Source organism: Lagenorhynchus albirostris, chromosome 8 (genome assembly GCF_949774975.1).
Source record: "Lagenorhynchus albirostris chromosome 8, mLagAlb1.1, whole genome shotgun sequence".
Taxonomy (NCBI): Eukaryota; Metazoa; Chordata; class Mammalia; order Artiodactyla; family Delphinidae; genus Lagenorhynchus; species Lagenorhynchus albirostris.
In genome coordinates this window covers 21282362-21308727 of record NC_083102.1, presented here as the reverse complement: position 1 = coordinate 21308727, position 26366 = coordinate 21282362, and the positions used below count along the sequence as shown (strand labels likewise).

General features: G+C 41.0%; 1 protein-coding gene and 1 long non-coding RNA gene across 4 annotated transcripts in view; one reads left to right on the top strand and one right to left on the bottom strand.

The window, feature by feature from the left end:
* LOC132524558 (uncharacterized) overlaps positions 1-647 on the bottom strand; it is a 143145-nt gene extending 142498 nt beyond the window's left edge. For both annotated transcript variants that reach the window (XR_009541915.1, XR_009541916.1), the window contains exon 1: positions 305-647. This is a non-coding gene — a long non-coding RNA (uncharacterized LOC132524558). The remainder of the gene's footprint in view (positions 1-304) is intronic.
* Positions 648-708: 61 nt separating this feature from the next.
* The window catches only part of MKLN1 (muskelin 1), a 360180-nt gene continuing 334522 nt past the window's right edge, over positions 709-26366 (top strand). For both annotated transcript variants that reach the window (XM_060156656.1, XM_060156654.1), the window contains exon 1: positions 709-839. The gene's annotated coding sequence lies outside the window, so the exon portion shown is untranslated. The remainder of the gene's footprint in view (positions 840-26366) is intronic.

The window sequence follows — 26366 nt, the reverse complement described above, 5'->3', positions numbered from 1 at the left end:
TTTCGGCTTTGCCTTGACTGTATCTCTTTCCAGCTCATCAGTTTCCCTCATCAGCCATGATGCATGATCTCCACTACATCCTTTCTGATTCCTTAATATGTCCCCCAATATTTACCTTCCTATCTAAAGCCTAATTCTTCTATCCCTTTCCGCTTTTCTGCCTTTGCCTCCCAATTCAGCCCTGTGCTGCCTGGATACTTAGCTCAAGCCTCCCCATATATTCCCTCCCAATCCTCCTTCCCCAGCAGGTCCCCTCCTCCCCTTCCCTGCTCGCTCTCCCTTCTCAGCAACTCTACCTCCTTACCTCTCTTTGACCTCCTTTATTCTCCTTCACAGTCTGGCCCTCGACTTCTCGGCCTCTTCTTCCCCTTCTTTACCTGCAATGTCCTGCCTCAACTGGGGTCTCCTTCACACCCTTCTCTCTGGTCCCATCCCTGAGAACGCCGAACCCCAGCTTCCCTCAAGGGCTTGGCCTGGTCGGTTTCAGCCTGATTTTGTTCCCTTGCCCCTGAGCTGGGAAAAGAGTGTGTGGCGCAAAGTGGGGGCAAGAATCCCCCTCGGCGGTGGCCCCAGGCTGGTTCCCTCTCCGCCCCTCCCGAGTCCGGGTTGCGGCGCTTCCTGGGCGGATGGTTGGGACTTGCTGCGGCAGCTGCGGTTCTGCTGTGTCATGCAAGAAGGAGGCGGCGGCGGCGGCGGCGGCCGGAGCTGGAGGGGGAGGAGGGGAGGAACCTGATCTCTCCAGCAGCGAAGGGCTGGAGGCAAACACCGAGTTCCCCCAGAGCCGCCCGGGAGCAGGGAGGGTTCCGCTACCCCGGGGAGCCCTCCCCGCGGGGCAGATGGTAAGTGGGGCGGCGCAGGTGGTCGCCTTGGGAAGGGAGTGCGCAGGGGGTTTAGGTGGGGAGGCGGGGAGAACTAGGAATCACCCCAGCCAAACTGAAGGAGTCCAGTGTCCAGCTGAAAGGGACCCAGGCCACGATACGGATGACCCGCGGCAATAGTTACCGTTCGAATAACGCCCCGCAGTTGACCCAGGCTACACAGAGGAGTTGTGCATCCTGAACTAAAGACCGAGCTAGAGGCAATGATTCAGAGTTAGAAAACCATCATCCCATCAGCCGTGGCGCTTTAGGGTACAGCTGGCTAGCAAAAGTCAACATACACCATATTCCTATAGCCTGGCTGAGCTTTACGGGTTGTCTTGTTTAACACTAGGAAAGGCTATGGAAACCTGACCAACCTCACTTTAGCCACGAACATAATGCTCTTGGCCAGTGGCCTTGGACAAACAGCCTCTGGTGCAATTAAACAATCAATAGGAAAAATAGCTTCATTCCCTTCACCACCCTCCTTCCCCAAGCAGCTTCAACCAGGGTAATTTACTCCGCTTAAAGGAGAAAGAAAACTGCCTTACGTTCCCTCCGCCCACCCAGCCCCACCCCCGTCAGCCTCGGTCCTACCCAAACTGCCCACCCCACTATGCACTCCACTTTCAGACTCTGATTTATGTTGGTTAAGGGGACTGCCTTAAACTCTGAACAATTTCACCTCTGCACAATTTCACCTCTGCTGCTCTTTACCGGGAGGGGATTCAGAGATCTAGAACTGAAAGCAGTGAACAAGGGGACAGGCTGGGCATATAGGAACATTACTTCTTTTACCTGAGTGCAATTCTCAGGACAACTTTTTAAAAAATTATTATTCTTTTCCATTTTGCTCCTGGAAATTTCAAAGCACTTTCTGCAACAGCTTTTTTTTTCTTCTTCTTCTCTTTAATGTCAGTCATACATTAGCAGTAAGGGGTTGGCGGGATTAACTGAAAGGCTAATGACTGTCTCAAAAGCACATGCTGTTGCTAGGGAACTCAAGCTCATCCTGCTGTCTAATCACTAGCATGTTATGTGGAAATCAAACTTCTCAGGGTGTTATTAAAATGAATGGCATTTGGTTAAAGGCGTTCTCTCTTGTGTTGTAGCATCCTGGATTATTATCGATTGCCTCACACCCACATATCTTGTTTTCCTAATTTGATTTCTGTATGTGCGTCACTGCCAGGGACACGCAGACTAGACCAGTTAGGTTCACTTCCTGTTTCTCAGAACTGGTTTATATTTGGTCTCGTAGCTTTAGCTGGTAAAACATTATCAAACTGATCCTCTTGGAAAGAAATCTGTGCTTTCCGTGGAAACAAATTATCCCAATTAAATTCTAATTCCCATGGAAAACGTCATCATTTGAGGAATAAAGTAGACTGCCAGTTGCCATTTGAGAAAACCATTCTTGAAATGTAAAGCCTAGAAAAACCCATCATCTTTATTTCTCTTACCGAGAATCTTGATTCCTCAGCATTAGAACTAAAACAAACCCAATTTGAGAGGAGATTTAAGTATGATATTTATAAAATAAAGCTAAAAAAAATACACATTGAAGCTGAGGAAATCATTTAGACTAAATAAGGCATAGAACTGAATAGAATCCAGGCCCCAGAAGTACAAATAAGCTTGGTTTAGCATTGGGGCACTCAGAGAACAGAGTGTGATTACAAGGCTACACTACAAATAGGAGCCCATTTCTTTGTACTAATTGTCTCTTTTACCAATTCTCTTATGTTCCTGGATAAGACAGCCTTGCTTATTTTTCAGTTCCTTCCTCTTTATAACAAGGATATCACAAAGGCAATATCATAAAGATAAGCACTATGTAAATAGTTAGATAGATTCCGATGTAGATAATTTGTTTAGATGGAAAATAATAGGGTATCTATGGCATTGAGGAAAGATCGGCCAACTGAAAGTTAGGAAATTCTATAGACTGGATGACCTTGGGTGAGCTATTACAGGTCTTCTCGTGTCTGTTACCTCATGGAAGCTTAACAAAAGTGCTGGGCTAAAGGATCTCTAAGATTCCTTCCATTTACAAAACTCTGTGATTATATTGAACTCACTACATAAAAATTTCAATTTTAGCTGAATTTTGCAATGTTAAATTTTCACACTGAAACTTTAATACCCATAGAGACCTTAGAGGAAATGATAATGGGAAATGGTTTGCTGTTGACACATCACTTTTTAGTGTCAGTTGCCAGACAAATAAAATCGACCCGACTCCCAAAGTATTTACTCTCTGCTTGCTTTTCGGTGCTGTGGAAGTAACAGGATAAAAGATAGAAAGGATATAAAAGCGTATTGAAAGATCTTTCAGTCATTTTAGATATAGTTAACCCAAAGTACTTTGATGAGCAAAACGGTGGAATGATGAATAAGGGCTATTCAAGAAATACATGGTTAACTGAACCCTCATGGAGTTAGTAATCTATTTGCCTGTATTTTAATTAGTGATAGGCAAAAATGTAGCATGGATTCTTGAAATTTTCAGATTCAAGATGTTAAGAAGTAGGATAAAGAAATGTGAGATTTGTGCCAGAGAGAGAAGATCTGACTTTGAAACCCAACTCTTCCACTTTATTTATTCATTATTGAGTGCTTGCTGTGTGTCAGGTACTGAGCAAGGCACTGGGAATACAAAGATGAATAAGACGGTCTGCTCTGAAGGATCTTGTAGTTTAATGAGGAGACAGAGGAGTACATAGTTGATCACACAACAGTGAGATGCTAGCAACAGGGGAGCTCATTGGAAAGGTACTTAACCTTGACTGGGCATAGTCAGGGTCCCTAACCATAGAAGATGAATTCGGAGAGGAGTTCTGAAGCATAAGTAGAATAATCCAGACAAGTGAGAAAGTTAAAGAGAAATGTAGTCCAGGCGAAGAAAGTCCTATATGTAAAGTCCTGGGGGTAAAAAAGTGGGCCCATAGAGTTGAAGGTGAAGGACAGTGCCCAGCAAGTAGTAGCTTCTGTCTTGTGTGAATGCATGGTGGAACCCAGAAGGCTCAGCAAGGTCTTGTATTATGAAAAGTCTTTTATGTCTTCCTAAGAAGTTTCAACTTATCCTAAGGCCAGTGGAGAACTACTGATGAATTTTAAGGAGCATAGTGAAGCAATCAAATGTCCATTTTATAAAGATCACTCCAGTTTGGAGAATTTATTAGTGTGCAGAACACTCTAGTTAGGAGGCTGTTTCAGCATTATGGGGAAAGAAATGATAGACGTCTAAACTAAGGCAACAAGAATGGAAATGGAGAGAGGAGAAGGATTCAAGAAATATTAGGGACACAGAACCAACTGAATTTTATTATTGGTTATATCTGCAGAATTAAGGAATAGGAGGAGATTTATGGCTCAGGTAAATGGGAAGATGGTGTTACCATTCACTAGGTTGGGGACTTCAGGAGGAGATGTAGGTTGAGGAGGGAAGGTAATTAGTTTAATTTGAAACATGTTGAGTTTGAAGTGTCCATGGGATATCAAAATGAAGCTTTCTACTATATAAATGCACAGGGGAGTCTAGAGCTCAGGAGAGAGATTTATGCTGGAATCATCAGAGTGAGTGACAGTCCATGGAGGTAGATGGAATCCCCAAGAGAAAAGGTATAGAGTAAGAAGAGAAAAAGACCTACTCTGGAACCTTATGAAAATGCAAACATTTAAAAGGTGAGGAAACAGATACAGGAAAGAACATCCAGAGATGTAGGAGGACCAGGAACAAGTAGTTTCAGAGAAGCCAAGGAGGAATTGTCAATACTATTAAATGCTAGAGAAAGGCCAAGAAAAATAGACTGAAATTCCTTGGTTTTAGCAGCAAGATCAATGTTGTGTTTAGCAAGAAGGAGATTATTGGAATAATGGGGATAGTAACTAGATTGCAGTGGATTGAGGAATGGATAGGAGTAGAGGAGGTATATAGAGGAAGTTCTTCTGGATAAGAAGGACTAAAGTCCAAGTAGGGAAGGAAAATGAAAGTATTGGGAAGAGAAAACCATGATCTGTGAGGTTAAGGATGCATAGGGGAAGAAAGAAATAATATAGTAATACAAAGTTCTGGATTCTTTTAGCCTTCTTCAAATTGAATGGCATCACCATCTACCATTTGCTCAAGCCAAAAAGCATGTAGATGTTCATGATTCTTCTCTTTTCCCCAGTTCTCATGTCTACTCCATGAAGAATTTAGGTCAACTTTAACCTTCAAAACATTTCCACAATCTGTCTCTTTCTATCTCCAGTGCCATCACCCTAATACAAACATCATCTTCTGGGCCCCTGTAATAGATTCTAATTGGTTTTCCTGTTTCCACTTTTGCCTCCTTTCTCCACAGCACAGCTAGAGTGACATAAATCATAAAAAATAAATCAGATCATATTGCTCCCATCTTAGAATCCTTCCATGCCTTCTGATTGCACTTTGAATAAAGTCCAGACTCCTTTGCTGGCCAGAAAGCCTTATGTGGCATCCCAGACCACCTCTTTAAACTTGTCTCCCACCACTCTCCCCTGGCTCCAGTTGCAGTGGTCTTTTTTCTATTCCTGAAACACATTGGATTTGCTCTTGTTTTTAAAGGACTTACCCTAGATATTTCCTTTTCCTGGAATACTCTTGATTATTCTGATCTCTTTTGAAATGTCACCTCCTCAAAGAGGCCCTTCCTGCCCCGCCTGCTGAAAGTATCCTTCCTTGCCCCTTCCTACAAATCTTATATATATCTTTCATAGTAGTAAAACTTTATGACTGTTTTTTTTTATTGCTTATAAATGTGAACCCCTCTAAAATGTAAACCCCATGAGAATTCCTGGCACATGGTAGGCACTTAAAAATGTTCATTGGATGTTTGTAGAAAGCAAAAGAGAAGAGCAATTGATTTTTAGAAATCAGAGCTATCAAGGATCAGAGCCTGGTACGGCTGAAGAATGGCCAGTGATGATGGATTACAAGGCTTTCAAGGTTCCAGAAGTGGAAGAGTTATTAGCTGTGGGACCCTGGACATTCACATTCTCTGAGCTTTACTTTGTAGTTAATAATAATACATGCCTCACAGGGCTGTTAGGAAAATTAAATGAAATAATACAGGTATAGGTATAAGGCAGTCTTGTCAGTCTATTTTCAGGGAGTCTGGACTTCTGCAAATCGATTCATAACCTCTACATTGAGCTTTTCATGTGGGCTCCCCTATAATGGAGTTAACATTTGAGGATTACTTATTATCAGGGAAAATTTGACAAAATTGTGACTTTTTAAAATACTAGGATTCTGAAAGAATCTGGTAACTAGATTATTTAATAAGAAATCACAGCACTCCTACAAATCAATAAGAAAAACATCAAAAACTCTGGGAGATTGGGCAAAGGGTATGACAAATAGATAGCAGTTAAGGAAATACAAATGGGTCTTAAAAATATGCAAAAATACCCACCCTTTCTCATAACAAGAGATACGCAAATTACAACTGCAATGAGATATACTTTTTACATATCGGGTTGACACAAATCAGAAAGTTTAATTAGCATACTTGGTTTGCCAGGCTGGGGAGCAGGCACTTTTTTACATTGTCAATAGCCTGAAAATTGGTACAGCTTCTGAGGAGGGCAACCTGGCAGTATTTATCAAATTTCTAAATGTACAAAGCCTTTGACCTAGAAACTCCATTTTTCTATATTTATCCAATAGATGTACTCACCCATATTGAAGAATGACTCTTCTAGTATCATCACTGAAGCATTATTTATGGTAGATAAAGACTGAAAACAACCTATGTGTCCATCAATAGAGAAATGGTTAAATAAATTATGGTACAGTTATACAAGTGAATGGTAGTCAGCTGCTAAATTTGTGAGGCAGTTCTAGGTGTTCTGATGTGAAAAGATCTTCATGATAAATTACTAAGTAAAAAAAAAGATTAGGATGAAGAATAACATGTGGATTTTGCTAGCATTGTGTTTCTTTCTAAAGACTATTTACATTTTTGGTGTTTTTGTTTTTTTTTTTTTGCGGTACGCGGGCCGCTCACTGTTGTGGCCTCTCCCGTTGCAGAGCACAGGCTCCGGACGCGCAGGCTCAGCGGCCATGGCTCACGGGCCTAGCCGCTGTGCGGCATGTGGGATCTTCCCAGACCGGGGCACGAACCCGTGTCCGCTGCATCGGCAGGAGGACTCTCAACCACTGTGCCACCAGGGAAGCCCACATTTTTGGTTTTTTGCCTGAAAAACATTAACCGTGAGAAGATAAAATAAAGCAGGGCAAGAATAGATGTGGAGAGACAAACTGGGAAGGTATTTCAGTGATTCATGTGAGAGATGATGGTTTCCTGGTCTAGGGTGGTAGCATGCTCAGGAAGAGAAATGATCAGAGTCAAGAGTTATTTTAAAGAACTTGACATTTCAATGGAAATGGTGAGTTATGGAGAAGGAGGTAATATCATGATTGACTTGAGATTTCTTCCAAGATCCGATGCATGAGCAGAGATGTCAATTACTGAGATGGAGAATCCTGGGATAGTATCAGAAACGTAGGGGAAGATCAGAAGTTCTGTCTCAGGGGAGATGCCTACTGCAGATCTGTGATATGGATTAGAAGCTCAGAAGAGTTGCTAGAACTGGATTTATAAATTTGGGAGAAGATTGCCTAAGGCGGGTAGATATAATCAAAAGAAAAGCAGGCCCACGACTAAACTCTGATCATTTAGAAATTGGATAGAAAAAAAAAAAAAGAGCTGGCAATGGAGACCGAGAATCAGAAACTAGAAAAATAAAACCAGGAGACTATGGAGCCAAAGGAACCAAGAGAGGAATATATTAAGGAGGATCAACTCATGTTAAATGCTTCCAAAAAGTCCCGGAAGATCGTTTTAACTTGTTTCTTTCATAAACCCTAAGCTCCTTGAAAGTTGGGATTATTTGATTTATTTTTGTATCCTCAGGGCTTGTACTGTGCCTCACACATATAATCAATGATCAGTACATTTGTGTTAAATTGGATAGAGAGACAAAGATACAGAGAGAGAGACAGAAAGAGATACAAAAAGACAACAGAATGTGTCTTTGTGTCTCGAAAAATAAGTAAGGCATACTCCCTTGAACTGTACTGCAAACCAAACCTGATCTTAGGAAAAGTAAGAAGTTCTACTCCCTTGCTTTTACTCCTGAGCTAACACATTGATTGAGTGCTCAAAATCCCACATTGCTGGGATGTTAAGAGCCTCCTGAAAACATTTTGATAAGTAATATTCACCAATGTCTCGTCATTCTGAGTCATTTTTGTCTTTATTTAGGTCCTGGATGATGAGAAAAAGAGCAATTTGCTTTTCCTCACCTATGTGACTCCATCATACCACCTTGAAGCAGTTGATGGAGTCTGGAGAATCCATTTCGGGGCCACTACAGTTCTGTAATACACTGTAACCACTGATAAGGATGCCCAGCCCCAGTTTCCTATCAAAGAGAAAGATGACTTTGGGCAGGAAGAGACATATCACCTCTTAGAGAAACCACCAGCTTCTCAGTCTGTTATTGTTTTTGCAGAAAGGTGCTACCGCTATCAGGAGAGAATATAGAGGATACCAAAGGAGGAGAGGGTTTGACTTTGTCCTGAGAACATGGAAACCTTCTACACAGCAAAAGAGATGTCATGACTTTTGAGTCCAGTGTCCTTTAGTTAGAAACCAAAATAATAGATGTCATTTAAACAATATTTAAAATATTATGACATCCTGTATTATTTAGTTAGACCAGAGGCTAGCAAATTTTTCTGTAAAAGGAAATATTTTAGGCTTTGTGGGCCACACAGTCTCTGTCCCAACTACTCAGCTCTGCCATGGTAGTGCTAAAGCAGCCATAGACAATAAGTAAACGAATGACCTTGGCTATGTTTCCAATTAAACTTTATTTATGGAAAATGAGATGTGCATTTCCTATAATTTTCACATGTCATGAAGGATCATTCTTCTTTTGATCATTTTCAGCTACTTAACAATATGAAAACCATTTTTAGCTCACAGGCCAGGTGAAAACAGGGGTGGGCTGTATTTGGCCCACGGACACTAGTTTGGCAACCTCTGATTCAGACAAACAAGAAGATCATGTCGTGAGAAAGATTTTCAGATTCAGAGTTCTGGAGAAAATAATCTGTTTCATATATACCCTTTACTTTAACTTCTCAAATTTATTTGAACGTATAAACACATTTGCCTACATCTGACTTAGTTGGGAATAAAGTATGTCTCCTCAGTTCAGTATTCATTTAACACTTGGCCCCTTCTCATCCATGTAATGATTCAACGTGCATGAATGTAGTGTTTCTATAGAGCAAACTGAAGAATTCTTACCGCTTGACTATGTAAATACCCAAACCAAGAGAGGATATAGTCATTCTAATCACATTTTTTAACTGTATTAATTCATTCAGTAAGTACTTACTTTTTTTTAACATCTTTATTGGAGTATAATTGCTTTACAGTGTTGTGTTAGTTTCTGCTATATAACAAAGTGAATCACCTATATGCGTATGTATATCCCCATATGCCCTCCCTCTTATATCTTCCTCCCACCCTCCTTCTCCCACCACTCTAGGTGGTCGCAAAGCACGGAGCTGATCTCCCTGTGCTATGCGGCTGCTTCCCACTAGCTATCTGTTTTACATTTGGTAGTGTATATATGTCCATGCAACTCTCTCACTTCTTCCCAGCTTACCCTTCCCCCTCCCCATGTCCTCAAGTCCATTCTCTACGCCTGTGTCTTTATTCCTGTCCTGCCCCTAGGTTCATCAGAACCTTTTTTAATTTAGATTCCATATATATATGTTAGCATACGTTATTTGTTTTTCTCTTTCTGACTTACTTCACTCTGTATGACAGACTCTAGGTCCATCCACCTCACTACAAATAACTCAATTTCGTTTCTTTTTATGACTGAGTAATATTCCATTGTATATATGTGCCACATCTTCTTTATCCATTCATCTGTCGATGGACACTTAGGTTGTTTCCATGTCCTGGCTATCGTAAATAGTGCTGCAATGCATATTGTGGTATATGACTCTTTTTGAATTATGTTTTTCTCAGGGTATATGCCCAGTACTGGGATTGCTGGTTCATATGCTGGTTCTCTTTTTAGTTATTTAAGGAACCTCCATACTGTTCTCCATAGTCACTGTACCAAATTACATTCCCACCAACAGTGCAAGAGGGTTCCCTCTTCTCCACACCCTCTCCAGCATTTATTGTTTGTAGAATTTTTGACGATGGCCATTCTGACTAGTGTGAGGTGATATCTCATTGTAGTTTTGATTTGCATTTCTCTAACGATTAGTGATGTTGAGCATCTTTTCATGTGTTTGTTGGCAATCTGTATATCTTCTTTGGAGAAATGTCTGTTTAGGTCTTCTGCCCATTTTTGGATTGGGTTGTTTGTTTTTTTGATATTGAGCTGCATGAGCTGCTTGTATATTTTGGAGATTAATCCTATGTCAGTTGCTTCGTTTGCAAATATTTTCTCCCATTCTGAGGGTTGTCATTTTGTCTTGTTTATGGTTTCCTTTGCTGTGCAAAAGCTTTTAAGTTTCATTAGGTCCCATTTGTTTATTTTTGCTTTTATTTCCATTTCTCTAGGAGGTGGGTCAAAAAGAAGCTTGCTGTGATTTGTGTCAAACAGTGTTCCGCCTATGTTTTCCTCTAAGAGTTTTATAGCGTCTGGCCATACATTTAGGTCTTTAATCCATATTTTTGTGTACAGTGTTAGGGAGTGTTCTAATTTCATTCTTTTACATGTAGCTGTCCAGTTTTCCCAGCACCACTTATTGAAGAGGCTGTCTTTTCTCCATTGTATATTCTTGCCTCCTTTGTCAAAGATAAGGTGACCATATGTGCATGGATTTGTCTCTGGGCTTTCCATCCTGTTCCATTGATCTATATTTCTGCTTTTGTGCCAGTACGATACTGTCTTGATTACTGTAGCTTTGTAGTATAGTCTGAAGTCCAGGAGCCTGATTTCTCCAGCTCCATTTTTCTTTCTCAAGATTGTTTTGGCTATTTGGGGTCTTTTGTGTTTCCATACAAATTGTGAAATTTTTTTGTTCTAGTTCTGTGAAAAATGCCGTTGGTAGTTTGATAGGGATTGCATTGAATCTGTAGATTGCTTTGGGTAGTATAGTCATTTTCACAATGTTGATTTTTCCAATCCAAGGATACAGTATATCTCTCCATCTGTTTGTATCATCTTTAATTTCTTTCATCAGTGTCTTATAGTTTTCTGCATACAGGTTTTTTGTCTCCTTAGGTAGGTTTATTCCTAGGTATTTTATTCTTTTTGTTCCAATGGTAAATGGGAGTGTTTCCTTAATTTCTCTTTCAGATTTTTCATCATTAGTGTATAGGAATACAAGAGATTTCTGTGCATTAACTTTGTATCCTGCTACTTTACCAAATTCATTGATTAGCTCTAGTAGTTTTCTGGTAGCATCTTTAGGATTCTCTATGTATAGTATCATGTCATCTGCAAACAGTGACAGTTTTACTTCTTTTCCGATTTGGATTCCTTTTATATCTTTTTCTTCTCTGATTGCTGTGGCTAAAACTTCCAAAACTATGTTGAATAACAGTGGTGAGAGTGGGCAGCCTTGTCTTGTTCCTGATCTTAGTGGAAATGGTTTCAGTTTTTCACCATTGAGAACAATGTTGGCTGTGAGTTTGTCATATATGGCCTTTATTATGTTGAGGTAAGTTCCCTCTATGCCCACTTTCTGGAGAGTTTTTATCATAAATGGGTGTTGAATTTTTTCAAAAGATTTTTCTGCATCTATTGAGATTATCATACGGTTTTTCTCCTCCAATTTGTTAATATGGTGTATCACATTGATTGATTTGCGTATACTGAAGAATCCTTGCATTCCTGGGATAAACCCCACTTGATCATGGTGTATGATCCTTTTAATGTGCTGCTGGATTCTGTTTGCTAGTATTTTGTTGAGGACTTTTGCATCTATGTTCATCAGAGATATTGGCCTATAGTTTTTGCAACATCTTTGTCTGGTTTTGGTATCAGGGTGATGGTGGCCTTGTAGAATGAGTTTGGGAGTGTTCCTCCCTCTGCTACATTTTGGAAGAGTTTGAGAAGGATAGGCATTAGCGCTTCTCTAAATGTTTGATAGAATTCGCCTGTGAAGCTATCTGGTCCTGGGCTTTTGTTTGTTGGAAGATTTTTAATCAGTTTCAATTTCAGTGCTTGTGATTGGTCTTTATATTTTCTATAGCTTCCTGGTTCCGTCTCAGAACGTTGTGCTTTTCTAAGAATTTGTCCATTTCTTCCAGTTGTCCATTTTATTGGCATATAGTTCCTTGTAGTAATCTCTCATGATCCTTTGTGCTTCTGCTGTGTCAGTTGTTACTCCTCCTTTTTCATTTCATTCTGTTGATTTGAGTTTTCTCCCTTTTTTCTTGATGAGTCTGGCTACTGGTTTATCAATTTTGTTTATCTTCTCAAAGAACCAGCTTTTACTTTTATAGATCTTTGCTATTGTTTCCTTCCTTTCTTTTTCATTTATTTCTTATCTGATCTTTATGATTTCTTTCCTTCTGCTAACTTTGGGGTTACTTTGTTCTTCTTTCTCTAATTTTGGGTTATCGTGTTTTCATTGTCATTTGTCTCTAGATATTTTTTGATTTCCTCTTTGATTTCTTCAGTGATTTCTTGGTTATTTAGTAGTGTACTGTTTAGCCTCCACTTGTTTGTATTTTTTACAGTTTTTTTCCTGTAATTAATATCTAGTCTGGTAGCGTTGTGGTCAGAAAAGATACTTGATACGATTTCCATTTTCTTAAACTTACCAAGGCTTGATTTGGGACCCAAGATATGATCTATCCTGGAGAATGTTCCATGAGCACTTGAGAAGAAAGTGTATTCTGTTGTTTTGGGATGGAATGTCCTATAAATATCAACTAAGTCCATCTTGTTTAATGTGTCATTTAAAGCTTGTGTTTCCTTATTTATTTTCATTTCAGATGATCTGTCCATTGGTGAAAGTGGGGTGTTGAAGTTCTCTACTATTATTGTGTTACTGTCTATTTCCCCTTTTATGGATGTTAGCATTTGCCTTATATATTGAGGTACTCCTATGTTGGGTGCATAAATATTTACAGTTGTTATATCTTCTTCTTGGATTGATCCCTTGATCATTATGTAGTGTCCTTCTTTGTCTCTTGTAATAGTCTTTATTTTAAAGTCTATTTTGTCTGATATGAGAATTGCTCCTCCAGCTTTCTTTTGATTTCCATTTGCATGGAATATCTTTTTCCATCTTTCAGTCTGTATGTGTCCCTATGTCTAAAGTGGGTCTCTTGTAGACAGCATATATTCGGGTCTTGTTGTTGTATCCATTCAGCCAGTCTATGTCTTTTGGTTGGAGCATTTAATCCATTTACATTGAAGGTAATTATTGATATGTATGTTCCTATTACCATTTTCTTAATTGTTTTGAGTTTGTTTTTTGTAGGTCTTTTCCTTGTCTTGTGTTTCCTGCCTAGAGAAGTTCCTTTAGCATTTGTTGTAAAGCTGGTTTGGTGATGCTGAATTCTCTTAACTTTTCCTTATCTGTAAAGGTTTTAATTTCTCCCTCAAATCTGAATGAGATCCTTGCTGGGTAGAGTAATCTTGGTTGTAGGTTTTTCCATTTCATCACTTTAAATATGTCCTGCCACTCCCTTCTGGCTTGCAGAGTTCCTGCTGAAAAATCAGCTGTTAACCTTATGGGGATTCCCTTGTATGTTATTTGTTGCTTTTCCCTTGCTGCTTTTAATATTTTTTCTTTGTATTTAATTTTTGATAGTTTGATTAATATGTGTCTTGGTGTGTTTCTCTTTGGGTTTTTCCTGTATGGAACTCTCTGTGTTTCCTGGACTTGATTGACTATTTCCTTTCCCACGTTAGGGAAGTTTTCGACTATAATCTTTTCAAATATTTTCTCAGACCCTTTCTTTTTCTCTTCTTCTGGAACCCCTATAATTCGAATGTTGGTGCATTTAATGTTATCCCAGAGGTCTCTGAGACTGTCCTCAATTCTTTTCATTCCTTTTTTTTTTTTATTCTGCTCCCTGGCAGTTATTTCCACCATTTTATCTTCCAGCTCACTTATCCGTTCTTCTTCCTCAGTTATTCTGTTACTGATTCCCTCTAGAGTATTTTTAATTTCAGTAATTATGTTCTTCATCACTGTTTGCTCTTTAGTGCTTCTAGATCCATGTTAAATGTTTCTTGTATTTTCTCCATTCTGTTTCTGAGATTTTGGATCATCTTTACTCTCATTACTCTGAATTCTTTTTCAAGTTGGTTGCCTATTTCATCTTCATTTATTTGGTCTTGTAGTTTTTTACCTTGCTCCTTCGTCTGTAATATATTTTTTGTCGCTTCCTTTTTTTTTTTTTTTTTTGGATGGGTGGTGCTGTATTCCTGTCTTACTGGTTGTTTGGCCTGAGACGTCCAGCACTGGAGTTTGCAGGCAGTTGGGTAGACCTGGGTCTTGGTGCTGAGATGAGGACCTCCAGGAAACCTCACTCTGATTGATATTCCCTGGGGTCTGAGGTTCTGTGTTAATCCAGCAGTTTGGACTCAGAGCTCCCACCACAGGAGCTCGGGCCCAACCTCTGGCCTGGGAACCAAGATCCCACAAGCTTTGTGGTGTGGTTAAAAAAAAAAAAAGAAAGAAAAAAGGAGCAGTATAATATCAAAGAATAAAAAATATTTTATGAAAAATAAAACTATATTTGAAACAACTGCAACAAGGTAAAATAAAATCACAACAGAAAAAAGAAAAAAAAGGTGTGGGGGGGGAAACAGACCAAAAGGAGAGATCACTAACAAAGTATAAAGAATAAAATAAAATTAGAAAAATAAAAGCTTTATCAGGAAAAATAAAAATATAAAAGAATCAACAACAATGAATCAACAAGGTAAAACAGAACCTAATCTAAAAGAGGAAAAACGAAAAGGAAAAAAAAAAAGCCTTGGCTATGGGGGTGGAGTTTAGGTGGGGGGTGGAACTTAGGCAGGGGCGAGGTTTAGGATGGGGCAGGACCTGGGGGGGTGACGTTTGAGCATGGGGCGGGGCCTCTGCTTAGGACTGGCCCAAAGGGGAGAGGCAGCATGTGGAAAGGAGGGCCTGTGGAGTGTGGAGTTCCGGAGTTTGGAGATAGGGCCCTGCGTGTGGGTGTGTGGGTAGGGTTTAGGCCCAGTGCATTGGAGGGGGTCTCCGAGTGTAGAGGTGGGGCCCTGGGTGGGTTTGCAGGGGCAGGGCTTGAGCTCTGTGCTGCAGGAGGGAGGCTCTGAGGGCAGAGGATTAGGCCTTGGAGCCGGACAGGCTCCCCAGTGCCTAAGTGGACAGTGAAAGCGCTGGCCCCATTTCCTTCTGTTCCTTTGTGCCCCCCCACCATCTCCCCCAGGGTCTCCCCCATCCCTGCTGGACCCCTAGCCACTGGACCCCTAACCATGGGTGGGTCCCGCTGGGTGCAGGAACTCCTTCCCTCCCCTAGCCACCCCTTAGGGGTGCCGGTCCCGGAGGTCCAGCCTTTACTTTTGCTCCCCCTTCTCTCCCTCCCACTCCCCTCAGGACCCACATGGCTGGAGGGGGTGGGCAGAGGATCAGGCCGGGGATCTCAACAGGTTCCTGGGGGTCCAAGTGGGTAGGGGAAACCTGGCCACGCTCCCTTTTGATCCTCTGCCCTCCCAATGGTTCCCCAGTTTCTCCCCTCAGGCGTGGGATCCCTTCCCCTCCACTAGCCGCCCCTCAGGGGTGCCAGTCCCGTCCCGCCTCCACTTCTCCCCCTTCACTCCCCCCACACCCCACATCCTACCTGGTCTCTGGGGGCTCCTCCTGTCCCCTTAGGTGTCCATGGTCCCCCACTGGTGCCTGGTAGGTGCCCTAGTTGTGAGGAGATGCGAATTCCGGGTCCTCTTAGTACACCATCTTGACTCCACCTCTCAGTAAGTACTTATTAATAATCATTTTTACATAGTGCAGTACTGAGTGTTAGATAGTTAGAGATAAAAGAGGTTAGAAGATAGATAGATAGATAGATAGATAGATAGATGAAAAATCTAGTGGCTGATAGGTGTCAGTGAGAATTGTTTGACAGTAATTGTATTACAGTATAAATGTAGTCATTTAAGCCACAGATAGGTAGTTAGACAAAACTAAATTTAAATCCGAGCTCTTTTGTTTCCCTGATGTGTGACCTTGAGCTGATTGCATAAACCATATAAGCTTCAGTTTCCTCTTTTTAAAATGGGCATAATAATACCCACCTCCCAAGGAGGAGCTGTGGGAATTAAATAAGACATAGTGTATGTAAATCAGCTAGCATGGTACCTGTACATGATAGGTAATCAGTAAACAATAGCTGTTGTATTACACCAATATGAAGGTACGTAATTTCTTCTAAAGAAGCACACAAAGGCAAAGTAGAGTAGCCCTGTGAGTCAAGAACTTACGAATACAAATGAAAACCCACAAACCTGAAGGTTGATGCCTGGTAGAGAAGATTTGGGTGAAAATAAAAGCAGAAGTGACATTGTCACAGGAGCTTACAATAAGGCAGCTGGCTAGTTGTCATGCCTTTGCCAGCTGCTGGATTGTCTAAGGAGCTCTGCCTATAGGTCTAATTCTCCAAGTTCCCCAAGACTTAAATGCCAGTTTTGACTAGGGAGAAAGTGTGTCATCAGTATCAGCCCCAGCGTCGTGCTTCCTTCTAGCCAGGTCAGCTGTGAGCTTTGGATATCTGCAGGTCCCTCCTATTATGCCTCCCACTCCATGTTTGTCCAATTCTGGGCTTCCACCTTAACCTCCACACCTTCAGTCTCTGCTCATTCTGCCTTGCATCCAGGCTTCCTGTAGATTTGGAACACTCTCTTGAACCCTGGTCTTTTTGACCATGATTCTGATGTCTTGTTTAATACAGAGGGCTGTATTAAATACAGAATACAGAGGGCTGTATTCTGCTGTTCACACCCCTGCCGTGATCTCCTTAAACTGTGATACACCCGTGCCTCAGCCTTCATGCTGGACTTCTTAGTATTAATAGCTTCTTGAACTTCACCTTGGTAAGGGACATCAGGTCTTGAACAGCCCAGCTGCCCTAATCCAAGCCGGCTTCTGTATTCACAGCCCATGCCCTGAGGAGAGCTCTCCACTCCCTTCGGGGCTCATGCTGTCTCTCCCCTGGCCATGTGTTGTCAGCTAGTTCTAGCATGCTTTGTGATCCTGTTATGGCCACATCAATAATGCTTTCCCAATACAAATGACAGAATTAATAGCACAGGGCCACAATGTAGGGGTAATGGAGAACTTCAACATCTACTGACAAGCTCATTCTGCTGAAAAGTGAACGTCAAAGTTGGCATGACTTAAATTTAAACTAATTGCTTATTGAAAAGGTACTATTCTATGCTTAATTCTAACCAGCTAAGAAGAATGTGTTGGTGAAGTGGAAGTGACAGACAACTTAAAGTGACCACAGTATCCTTGAATTTGTAGTAGCCAGAGAAGGCAATTCTTCACTTGCTAACCGGATACAAAGAAAACTTGAGCAAGTTAAGAGAATATATGGACATAAGGCTCTATCTGGCCAGGAACTAGGAAAGAAAGCTCAAGAGGAGTAAAGTGACTTGAAATTTAAATTCTTATGAAGCCAGTGATTTCAATAAAGAAAAGGGAGCATCTAAAAAAGATCAATGTGGCTGCTCAAGAAGTGTTCTGATTAGCTTGTATTTTTAAAGGACATGTACACAAATAGATAGCAGGAGGGGAGGCCTCACTCTAAAGAAGGACTCAGACCTGTGAAAATAACGCCAGAGGACTTAAAGTCCAGAGAAAACTGGACTCTGGGAAAAGTACTGAAGACAATTTTTGTTTGTTTTTTGCTTATGGATATAGTAAGAATAATAATAAAGAAGGGGTAGCACAACCCAACTACTGAATGGGGCAGACTGTCTGATGTTAATAGGTAGCTAAAAACCAAAATCATTCAATTATAGCATTTACTAGATGCTAAGGTACAAGGCGTTTCCCACACATTTTTAATAATTCTAAAATCAGAAAGTGTCTTCAATAGATATATTTAACGTGGTAGTGTTTTGTGGGGAAGGCTCTAAAAACAGTAAGTGATGGTGTATCATACAAGGAGTTGAAGAATAGAAGAGCAGCAAGTACTAGAGACAGGACTGAGACAAGAGAGGAAAACTGTGGTCAAAACCTCTAAGAAAGGGTAAAAAGAGACTTCTCTGGGCCCACAGAAGCCAAGTCACTGTACAGGTATGTCACAGAGGCAGGGAGAATGATGTCTTTGTCAGTTGGAGCTGCTATAACCAATACCATAGACTGGGTGACTTGTACAAAAAGCATTTATTTCTCTGTTCTGAAGGCTAGTAAGTCCAAGGTCAAGGTGCCAGCAGCTTTGGTATCTGATGCAGATGAGCACCTTCTTGTATCCACACACAGAGAGAGAGATCATCTCTCCTTATAAGGGCACTAATCCCATTCATGGGGTCAGGTAATGGCTTGCCCTGGGCAGGACATTTTGAACTGTGCCTGGCACACAGCACATGAGTACTATTGTGTCCTGCCTCTTCTGAATCCCTGCTGTAGTCGACATAAAGCCCCAGTGCTCCAAAGTCCAACTTAGTTAGCTATAGTTAGCCCTTGGAGGGCTCCTCTAAGAAGATATTTAGGTCAAGATATAGGTCTCAGGTCACAAACCAGGAAAAGACATTGCAAAGTGGTATAAGACTTCTAGATTACAAAAAAAAAAAAAAAAGACAGGAACGGTCCAAATAAGTAACCAGAAAACAAAGTAGCCAGGAGACAGAGACTTTGCCAGAATGAATTCAGGGGAGAATTGGAGCTATTGTCTTATTTCTTCTACTAAGTCTATGTAACCTGTTTAAAAGAAGGAATTCAGAGAACCCATAGATTAGTTGGCCATGGAGGAAATTGTCCCAGTCACATATGATTAGACTTTTAGAAACTGTGATGTGCCCAGGTGGTCCCTATGCAACTGGAATGTAAGGGGTTTAGTACCTAAGGAAGGGACCATGTCCTTTCATGATTTTAACTCTAGTTTCTATTGCGTTAACGGTGGTAGAACAAATGTTTTCAAATGGCAGAGGATTTGTCGTTTTCTATCAAAAGCAATGATCTTGATACTTAAAGATGTAGTCCTTACCTTAGTTGTCTTCTCGCATGAACCCCTCTTTCTCAGCTGCCCTTTCTGTAGGACATCCATGTAGTTTTGAGAAAGCTGACTCCACCTTTATCACCAGAAGATAGCGCATGTGGTCCAGACTAAGTCAATGAGTGAATTTCATCCCCTTGGCCCCAGTGACCACTTCATGTATGGGCATGTAACCTAAGTCAGTCCAATCAACGAAAGAGAATGTCAGGATTTTTGTGCTAAGGCAAAGACACTTTCCTCTAGAAGTGAAGGCAGAAGCATGTAACCTGGGAGTTCTTGGACACCATCTAGGGACCAGGAGGGGAGAGTCTCTTGGGAGAGTCTACTGAGAATGGAGCTGTCACCAGGGACTAAAGCAAAGACATGAAGAGGGAATCATCAGGTCCTCTCCACATTGTGTGAGCCACCTAACCATACATGGCCCTGAAGCCTTTGAACTTTTCTACTAACAGGAGGCAATAAATTCAATATTTTGTTTAAGCCAATTTGAGTTAGATTTCTCTTTCTTGAAACCAAAGCATCATCTCTGATTCAAAAGGATAGAACAAACATGATTAAGAAGGAATGGGGGACTTCCCTCGTGGTGCAGTGGTTAAGAATCCACCTGCCAGGACTTCCCTGGTGGCGCAGTGGTTGAGAGTCCACCTGCTGATGCAGGGGACACGGGTTCATGCCCCAGTCTGGGAGGACCCCACATGCCATGGAGCGGCTGGGCCCGTGAGCCATGGCTGCTGAGCCTGTGCATCCAGAGCCTGTGCTCTGCAACAGGAGAGGCCGCAACTGTGAGAGGCCCACGTACCGCAAAAAAAAAAAAAAGAAAAGAATCCGCCTGCCAATGCAGGGGACACGAGTTCAAGCCCTGGTCCGGGAGAATCCCACATACCACGGAGCAACTAAGCCCGTGTGCCACAACTACTGAGCCTGTGCTCTAGAGCCCACAAGTCACAACTACGGAGCCCGAGTGCCACAACTACTGAAGCCTGCACGCCTACAGCCGGTGCTCCACAACAAAGAGAAGCCACCGCAATGAGAAGCCTGTGCACAGCAACAAAGAGTAGCCCCTGCTCTCTGCAACTAGAGAAAGCCCACGCACAGCAACAAAGAGTAGCCCCCACTCTCCACAACTAGAGAAAGCCTGTGCGCAGCGACGAAGACCCACTGCAGCCAAAAATAAATAAATAAATAAATGAAATTTATAAGGGAAAAAAAAAGAAGGAATGGAATAAATTTCCAATGGATTAAAGAGTTAAATATGAAAAATGACCCATACAAGAGAAGTGATATGTCTTGAAAAGATGAAAGTAGTGTAAGCATTTCTTGACCTTAGAGTGGTAAAAATCTGAGTGAAAAAATAAAGGTTTATGATTTGTAAAAGAAAAACATTTATAGATTTGACTACTTAAAACTTTTTAGTTTATGTAGATGAAACAGTACCACAAACAAAATTAAAATATAAATGAGAGCTAGAACTTTTGCAACTAGATATATATGTGACAAAGGGTAGTGTCCTTAATATATAAAGAGCTCTTACAAATTTATAAGAATAATACAACATTTCAAAAGAAGTGTGGGTAAAGAACACGAAAGCCATGTGGGTAAAGAACATGAAAAGGCAAAAAGAAAAAAAAGAATTTGATTGGTCCAGTCTTAGTAGTAATTAAAGGCAGACTGGAATGGATCAAGTGAAGACTCCATAAGTAGAAATATAAAGTAAAACCAGATGTCTTTGTACCTAACAAATTGTCAAGAACTTTAAAATGATAACTTCCATGAATAAAGATTCAGGGAAATAAACACACTTATACAATATACATGCTTATACAATATGGGGCATGTAAATTGGTTCAAGCATTCTAGAGAGCAATTTGGCATTGTGTATAAAAAAATTTTAATGTGTGCAAACTATTTAACACAGTAATTTAATTTTTAAGACTTCATCCTAAGAAAATAACCAGAAACACTCACAAAATTTAATGTAGAAGAATATTTAGTAGAGCATGCCTTCTTTATAATATTGAACACTTGGAGATAACCTAAGGGTCCAAAAAGAAGTATTCTATAAATTGTAATATATTCCTTTGATGAAATCTATGCATCCAGTAAAAAGAAGATTATGGAAGATGTCATGATACCAGAAAATGTTGGTAATTTATTTTTAAATATATCTGCTCAGAAAAAAAGACTGGATGGATACACAGAAAAATATTGTTAGTGGTAATATCTCAATAGTGGACTTACAATTGATTTTCTTCTTCATGAGTTTTGAATATTTTAAATCCACTTCAGTAAGTGACCATGTCGTGAATATCTTTTTAGGCACTGAAATGCCAAGCCCAATGCTCTAGACAGAGCAGGCACTCAACAAATATATGGTGAACTGTTCAGGATGATCAATTGCTAGTTAAAAATGCAACAAGGTTGTCTTGTGGGGTAGTGAGCTCACAAGAGTTGTTTAAGCAGAAACTAGCTGGCTGGCTGTTATACTAAAGACTTCCATTTCATAAAAAAAATTTCTGTACCTTGCCCAACTCCATTTTCTTCCCAGCCATTACCTGCTTCCCTTACAGCCAAACTTCCAAGAGGAGTCTTCACTTGATCCGTTCCAGTCTGCCTTCTAATGCTGTAGAAACTGTGTTCATCAGATCTAATTACCAAATCTTATCACTCATCCTACCCCAGAGAGAACTGTTGATCATTTCCTCTTTGAAGGTCTCTTCTCCCTTTACTTGCAGACCTCTGTCCCGTTCTTACGCTATCTCTCTGCTCCTTCCCAGTCTCCTCCCCTGGCTCCTCTTCCTCTGACAGCTGCCTGCATGCTTTTTGTTTTCAAGGTCTTGGCACTCTTCTCACTGTATGCCCTCCTCAGGGTATCCCACCCATTCTGAGGACTTAACTACCAGTGGACACTGACTTCTCAACCTATATATTCAGTCCAAACTTCTCTCCCGATCTGCAGGTGTGTCTTTCATTTGCCATTGGATGTCCTATAATCACTGCAAATTGAATATGCTACTCATCCTCCTCCCCCCACCTTCTTGCTCTCCTTCTCTTATTTAGCTTAGTTAATATCATTACACTTCAACCTTGACCTCTCTCCCCTACTCCCAAATGCCTATCTAATCAATAACTATGTCCTCAATGCTACTTCTAAATCTCCCTTGGATTTGTCACTACTTTTCATCCTGTTGCTGCTATGGTGATTCAGACCATAATCCTTTCCTTAGACTATTACAGTGACCTTCTAATTGGCTTTCTTGGCTCCAGTCTCCCCTTACTCTAGTTCAGCCGTCATCTTGCTACTAAATTTTTATGTATTTATTTTTAATATGAATAATCACATCCCTTCCCTATTTAGGAACCTCTGATACCTTTCATACTTATTGTCTTCAGGGGAAAGTCCAAGTTCCTTAGCTGTAAATCAAGGTTCTTCTCAATATGGCTACATCCTACCTTACCAGTTATTTTCAGCCCACACCAGACTTCCCTCTCTTCTCTGAACACAGTTTGCCTTTTCACACTTTTGTGCCTTTCCCCATCCTGTTCCCCTAAGTATCTTCTCTCCTCAGCCAACTAATTTCCTCCTTCAGTGCCCAACCCAAACTTCACTGCCTCTAGGAAAAGAAACCCCCTCTGCAGCTTCCAAGTCAGACATTAGGACAAAAGATATGGTATTTAAATCAGTGGATCATATGATATCGCTTATATGTGGAATCTGAAAAAAAGGGTACAAATGAACTTATCTACAAAACAGAAATAGAGTTACAGATGTAGAAATCAAACTTAAGGTTTTCAGGGGGTAATTGGCGGGGGGATAAATTGGGAGATTGGGATTGACATATACACACTACTATATATAAAATAGATAACTAATAAGGACCTACTGTATAGCCCAGGGAACTCTACTCAATACTCTGTAATGGCTTATATGGGAAAAGAATCTAAAAAAGAGTGGATATATGTATAACTGATTCAATTTGCCGTACACCTGAAACTAACACAACATTGTAAAGCAACTATACTCCAATAAAAATTTAAGAAATAAAATAAAATAAAGCAATGGACTGGATGGGAAATTGCAGAGGACTAAGCCCAAGGGGACTCCCAGCATTCAGAAATCACGAAGGACCCACCAAAAGAAACTGAGAAGGAATAAACAATGAAGTAGAAGGAAAGCCAGTGTGGTGTGATGGAAGCAAAGTGAAGAAAATGTTTCAACAGAAAGGGACTAATCGTTAGTGCCAAGTAGCTGCTGAGAGGGCAGTAAGGTGAGGATGGACAACTGACCACTGGATTTGACAACAGAGAGGTCACTGCAACCTTCACAGGTGTGTTTGCAGTAGTAGAATGGGGGACAAAGGCTGACTGGATTGGCTTCAGGAGAGTCTGAAATGAGGAAGTTGATGTTCTTTGAATGGGTGAAGTAGTAGATGAATGAAGAAATAATGTCTTAGAGGGACTTCCCTGGCGGTCCAGTGGTTAAGACTCCATGCTTCCAATGCAGGGAGCGCAGGCTCGATCCCTGTTCGGGGAGCTAAGATCCTACAAGCCACGTGGCGTGGCCAAGTTAAAACAAAAAAAACCATATCTTAGACAGGATTCTATAATTGGTGAGGAACCAAAATAGATTAGTTATTTTGAACTCTTAGAGTCTCTGAAAAGTTTCCAAATAGAAACAAGGATGCAATTTGGTGGTGCAAAGTTTTTCTTAAGTGACAAGGGAATTCAGAGTAGGATTACCAAGGCAGTAGGGTTAGTCTAGGGAAGGTTCTATGTGAGTTCTCTGTAATGGTTGCATTTTATCTATTACAGACCTGGTTCACAAAGGCCTTCATGCAGGACTTCTCAGAAGCTTCAGGGAAGAGCTGTCCCTGCAGGCACTTGGGTGTAGAATTTTCAGAGACTATTTCCAACACCTCCTGCTGGTGTATAGAGGTGCTGATAGGTCTATAAGGCTGGCTCTCATGCTTTTGGAGGCTGGGCAGCACCAAGGCTGAATGGTTGGGAAGAGGTAAACAGGAAATATCTGACTCACACAGTGTAGTGCATTTGGAAATGCTGTATTTGGAAGTATTTCTATATAAAAATTTTATACTGAAATCATAATGGAGGTGGACTAAGTATTCACCTACCTATATTTGATGAATAGGTAGGCTGTTCTTACCTGCCGCCTCCTAGAGATGAAATATGGAGAATACAAACTTTGGGTAGACCAGACCCAAGCTTTGATTTTGTGCTGTTACCTATGTGACATTTTTCAAACTGTTAGAGTTTCAAAAAGTAGTTTGATACAGGTCCCATGTAGAATGTGTTTTTACTTACATGACTGAAGACAACCCATGGACCATATATTTCCCTTTATACAATTATTTATGTTGACATCTAGGGCCTAGATTATGGAATAGAACCAGTTATAGAATATTGAAGAACCTCCTGTTATACCATGTTTCCTGTGGTTCCCCAAACGCACAGATGGTCTTATATGTGCCTTTGCTTGTGCTGTGCCCTCTACCTGGGATACCCAAATCCCCTTCTTCCTGGCATGCTCAGATCTAAGAGGCCTTTCTCACCCTCTCAGACAGAGATCAATCCCCTCTCTGTTGTCCCCACACTACTTTCATGTGTCACTCCATCTCCACACCAACCACACTTAACTACAGCTGTTTACTCTTCCAGCTCCCTCACTGGGCTGAGTTTCCTGAAGTCAGTGATTTTGTCTTCCTCTTCTATCTTTTACATCTAGAGTAGTGTTTGCACATTTTGGACACACAATCCATATTTGTTGAATGGATGCATGAGTGCTTGAGAGTATGAATAAATGAATGAGTGAGTGGATGAATACATGAAAAGATTAGAAAAATGTTACCCCACAGATGGAAGCTCATACAAACATGAAAGTGTCAATGACTTTACATATACACAGAATTAGTGCATGGAATGGTACTTTCCAAGTACAATTGAGATGACAAGATTACTGCAGCATAATGCATGTAAAGAGGAGAGTGATACACACAAACGCCTCGTAATGTGTGTGGCGCAAGGTGCTGAGCACTGTGCTGATTAAAATGAGCTGGGTGGGCTTCCCTGGTGGTGCAGTGGTTGAGAGTCCACCTGCCGATGCAGGGGACACAGGTTCGTTCCCCGGTCCGGGAAGATCCCACATGCCAAGGAGCGGCTGGGCCCGTGAGCCATGGCCACTGAGCCTGCACGTCTGGAGCCTGTGCTCCGCAACGGGAGAGGCCACAACAGTGAGAGGCCCGTGTACTGCAAAAAATAATAATAATAATAAATAAATAAAATGAGTTGGGTGATAGGAATTGATTGGTTTTCATCTAGATTTGGGAGAGAGATTTGATCTGTGGAACAGAATGAACATTTTGGCCCATGTGATTTCTTTTTTTCTTTCTTATTTTATTTTATTTAATTTATTTTATTTTTGGCTGCATTGGGTCTTTGTTGCTGCGTGCAGGCTTTCTCTAGTTGCGGTGAGCAGGGGCTAGCGGTGCGCAGGCTTCTCATTATGGTGGCTTCTCTTGTTGAGGAGCATGGGCTCTAGGCGCGCAGGCTTCAGTAGTTGCAGCACGTGGGCTCAGTAGTCGTGGCTCGCGGCTCTAGAGCACAGGCTCAGTAGTTGTGGTGCACGGGCTTAGTTGCTCCACGGCATGTGGGATCTTCCCCGACCAGAGCTCGAACCTGTGTCCCTTGCATTGGCAGGCAGATTCTTAACCATTGCGCCACCAGGGAAACCCCTTGTGGTTTCTTTTAAGCAAGGTATTTTTCATCTTAAAATTTAAGGGCAAGGTACACCTTAATAAGCTTGTTTATCTAAAGCATGGCTTCATTGTAAAACAAAACAAAAAAAAGAAAAGGAAAAACCAGCTATTACACCTTTAAAATGGAAGTTACGTTGAACTAGTCATTTCATTCCCGCATGCCTCAGTTTCTTCTATGCATACTTTGTATGCATGATAATAATAAATGATAATAGCCCTTACTAGTATTTACACTATAAAAGGGCTGTTAATGTAAATTAGATAGTATAAAATGGGTTATGATGTCTTCTTTGAAAGACAAGCACTATACACAAATGGCATATTATTATTTAGTTTTTCCTTTTCAATCTCGTTAAATGAGAATTAGATGAAAACTCTGCCCCTTAAGCAATATCCAGTGGGTAAATGATTATTGAGTCGAGTAAAATGAAAAAAAAAATCTTCAGCTGAAAAGCCAGTTTGTGCGGCTTAGCTGGTCTGTGCACAAGACAAAAATATTG